The following is a 4,754-nucleotide window of genomic DNA, read 5'->3' as shown; positions in this document are numbered from 1 at the left end:
GATATGCCTTCTTACCATCTCTTCAGTCTCAACTCCTTCTTGCCACTCCCCTCCAACCGTTCACTCCGGTCCTTTGTACTTTCTGTTTCCTATGCCTTGAATGAACTCTTCCCAGACAAACACAAGATACTTTCTCTTTCTTCCTTCAAGTCTCTGTTCAAATGTCACTTCAACAAAGAAATCTTCCTTGAATACTTTATTAAGTAACTGTCCCACCTTTTCCCTCTCTCCTGCTTCCCTCTTTTTGTTCCACTAATCATAGCCTAACATATTGTACATTTATATCTTTATAGGTGTATGTTATTTTTCTCCTACAACATTCACATTTCATGAAGGCAGGAATGGTGTTTTATTTATTACTCTTTGATACCTTGTGCTGTAACAGTGCCTGCCATGGGCTCCCAGCTCGTATTTGGTAAAATAGTAAATAACTGGACTTCTCAAAATGTGTTGAACAGCATAGATACACTTAATTTGAGATGGGAAATAGATTAGGGAATAGAAATTCAGCCGAGGGTAGAGTGGCCTTGTAGTTAATTTAATAAAAGTGCTCTTTTGACCTATTTCCAAGCCATCCAGCAGCAAAATCAAACTTATTTAATAGTGGGCCCAAGAGTATACATACAGAAGCAGTGCTTGGGACTCTAAGAACAGTCTGATGAAATAGATACAGGACTGCACAAATAGGCTGCTGATTTCCTCCCCACATGGTGATGATCAAACTTTTGGTTAGCCATAGAGTTAAGAAGTAAAACAGATATAAAGCTAGAGAAATTAGGAATGGGGGACCCACTTTCCTCTGGCTTTATGCTTCTGTGTAGAAACTAACTCTCTTTGTTGCTTTAGGCCTCCTTACCTGCACCTCTCCAAGGGAGAAGGTGTGAATGATCTGATGAGTGTAGCTTAGACAATTTCCTGCTGCTTTCTCTTTGGGAACTCAGAGAGCCAGAGCTTTGACCTGCTTCTAGATCTTTTGGTAAGCCTAGCAGTAAAAGCTCCACCCTTAGCAGGAACGGATTATGTTTTTTCTGAGGGTAGATACATCTTTTTCAGGGATGTACTATTAGCAAATCCATATGGATAACAATCCTTAAGCCATATGTTCAGATTAGCCATAATCAGTAATAAAGGTGCTGCTTGGATCTCATTTACCTGTTTGAACATTTGTCATTCTCAGTTGATGCGGAAATCAGGCAAGAGGGAGAAATGTGTGATGCATTAGCTCCTTCATTCCAGCTACTTCATACTTTTGCCTCTTTAGAAATGGATTAGCTGTCTATATCTTGCAGGTTTGTTAAGAACATTTAAGTTGATATATGTAGGAGTACTCAAAACTAGTGTGAGAAATTCAAAATATTTTTCTTCAAAGGAAGCTAGGAATATCCCCTTTTCAGTCTGGGTGTACCATATCAGACCAGGCATACTGCATACAGCACAGTCACAATGCCCAGTCCTAACCTTTGAGAGCCTTCCTGAATCCCACAAGTTTTAATGATGCATACAAACTTCTATGATGCCCAGTTCCTATCACATAGAGTTTTAAAATGAATGAATGTAGATTAGTTCGCTAAAAACAAACATATAACTTTGCATACTGAGGTCATTTAATCAATAATAAATTACTGTTATCAGCTAAAGGACTTCATCAGAATGAAAGTGACACTGCAGTCACAACAGTAAGGCACCACTCCACTATGTCTGTAGGTTAAGTAATTGTCATCCTTTGAAAAGTCTGAATAAAAAAGGAACAAACTATTACTTCAGGATAGGTAAGGGGGGCTTCACTTCTGCCCGCACCTGCGTCTTCAGCACATCAGTGGAGGCGCTGCCCTTTGCTAACCGCCAGTCCTCATAGGAGGCGCTGCAGGAGGGCCGCTCCAGTACCTTCTGAGCCCTGATGGCACCCCCAGGTTGGCCCCTCCAGCAGGGTGCAGCGGCAGGGGGCAAAGTGGCCCCCTGGAGGCACTGTGCCCCTCCAGCCAGCCAGACTCGCTGGTGTGGGTCATTTTGATCCAAACCTTCCTGTAAAAGGCCCATTAAGCTGAGGGTTTTAGAGGATGCGCTTCGCTGGCCCTGGAGCCCACAAGACCTGTGAGGTCGAGTCTACTGCCCCGGAGGGCCAGGCGCAGCTGCTCCAACCCGAGGGCGTCCTGCCTGGCACCCAGCTCTGTGGCCTGGGATTCCTGCCAGCCCCCAGGCCCAGGAGTGGGTGTGGCCTAGCCCGCTGGGCCGGGAGGAGGCAGGCGGTCCCTGTGCCCACGCCCATGTGCATGCCGTGCCAGAGGCCACCACGCTGATAGGAAGAGGAACTGTTCCCGCCGCCCCTGAGCAGAACTGGGCCATTTCAGAAGAGCTTTTTCCTGGGTGCCAGCTTCCTCCTCCAACACTGGAATGCGTGTCCGACTTTGTGTGCTGTGGTTTTGATTCCTGGATACTTTTTTCATCTACCTGGATTACACAGCAAAAGAAAGCTACTTTTTGTTGTTGTTCTGTTCTTACCAACATGGTCAAATTAAAGCTGAGATCTGAAACAATCTTTGAAGGATTGCAAAATGTCATGAAAAGCAATGGGCTTAATGCCCCATGTTAGGAGAAAACAAAGGAAAGGCTGCTCATCTCCACAGGGACCAAGCATGACAAATGTTATTCGAAAAGTGAGAAGCTATCATGGACATAGGAGTCAGAGACATTGCCTGATCAGTGTCACCAGAGATGTTGTTTTATACATCATCCACTGCCCACTTTAGGAGTATGCACGAAGAAGTTTTTTTTCAGAATAATGTTCATTCTGCCATAATGGTTTATTTTATCCTTGTCATATTTGGAATCTCATTTTGATTCACATGTATGTCCATCTTATTTTGGCTTTCCCAAGAAACACCCTCTGAGACAAGGATTAGAGTAAAACTGGCAAAGAAGTGGTGAGGTAATATAGAAAATGGAAGTAGATGAAAAATCTACCATAGCAAGCTACTGAAACTTAATATCACAGAGAGACTCTGGGAAGTGATAAAAACACATGCCTTAAACCCAAAGAGAGCCATATGGCTGACAGGGTCTTCGTGCTCTGGCCAGGTTTCAGGCCTGTGCCTCTGAGGTGGGAGAGCCGAGTTCAGGACATTGGTCCACCAGAGACCTTCCGGCCCCACATAATATCAAACAGTGAAAGCTCTCCCAGAGATCACCATCTCAATGCTAAGACCCATCTCCACTCAACGACCAGCAAGCTACAGTGCTGGACACCCTATGCCAAACAACTAGCAAGACAGGAACACAACGCCACCCATCAGCAGAGAGGCTGCCAAAAATCATACTAAGGTCACAGACACTCCAAAACACACCACCAGACACAGACCTGCCCACCAGAAAGACAAGATCCAGCCTCATCCACCAGAACACAGGCACCAGGCCCCTCCACCAGGAAGCCTACACAACCCACTGAACCAAACTTAGCCACTGGAGACAGACACCAAAAACAATAGGAACTACGAACCTGCAGCTTGTGAAAAGGAGACCCCTAAACACAGTAAATTAAGCAAAATGAGAAGACAGAGAAACACACAGTAGATGAAGGAGCAAGGTAAAAACCCACCAAACCAAAAAAATGATGAGGAAATAAGCAGTCTACCTGAAAAAGAATTCAGAGTAATGATAGTAAAGAGGATCCAAAATCTTGGAAATAGAATGGAGAAAATACAAGAAACGTTTAACAAGGACCTAGAAGAACTAAAGAGCAAACAAACAATGATGAACAGCACAATAAATGAAATTTAAAATTCTCTAGACAGAATCAATAGCAGAATAACTGAGGCAGAAGAACGGATGAGTGACCTGGAAGATAAAATACTGTAAATAAATACTGCAGAGCAGAATAAAGAAAAAAGAATGAACAGAATTGAGGACAGTCTCAGAGACCTCTGGGACAACATTAAACACACCAACATTCGAATTACAGGGGTCCCAGAAGAGGAAGAGAAAAAGAAAGGGACTGAGAAAATATTTGAAGAGATTATAGTTGAAAACTTCCCTAATATGTGAAAGGAAATAGTCAATCAAGTCCAGGAAGTACAGAGAGTCCCGTACAGGATAAATCCAAGGAGAAACCCGCCAAGACACATATTAATTAAACTACCGAAAATTAAATACAAAGAAAATATATTAAAAGCAGCAAGGGAAAACCAACAAATAACATACAAGGGAATCCCTGTAAGGTTAACAGCTGATCTTTTACCCGAAACTCTGCAAGCCAGAAGGAAGTGGCAGGGCATATTTAAAGTGATGAAAGGGAAAAACCTACAACCAAGATTACTCTACCCAGCAAGGATCTCATTCAGATTTGACGGAGAAATTAAAACCTTTACAGACAAGCAAAAGCTAACACAATTCAGCACCACCAAACCAGCTTTACAACAAATGCTAAAGGAACTTCTCTAGGCATGAAACACAAGAGAAGGAAAAGACCTACAATAAGAAACCCAAAACAATTAAGAAAATGGTAACAGGAACATAGATATCGATAACTACCTTAAATGTAAATGGATCAAATGCTCCAACATAAAGACATAGACTGGCTGAATGGACACAAAAATAAGTCCCATATATATGCTGTCTATGAGAGTACCCCTTCAGACCTAGGGATACATACAGACTGAAAGTGAGGGGATGGAAAAAGATATTCCATGCAAATGGAAATCAAAAGAAAGCTGGAGTAGCAATTCTCATATCAGATAAAATAGACTTTAAAATAAAGAATG

The sequence above is a fragment of the Balaenoptera acutorostrata genome, chromosome 6 (genome assembly GCF_949987535.1).
Source record: "Balaenoptera acutorostrata chromosome 6, mBalAcu1.1, whole genome shotgun sequence".
Classification (NCBI taxonomy): domain Eukaryota; kingdom Metazoa; phylum Chordata; class Mammalia; order Artiodactyla; family Balaenopteridae; genus Balaenoptera; species Balaenoptera acutorostrata.
The sequence above is the reverse complement of the archived record's forward strand: the minus strand, read 5'-3'. Positions refer to the sequence as shown.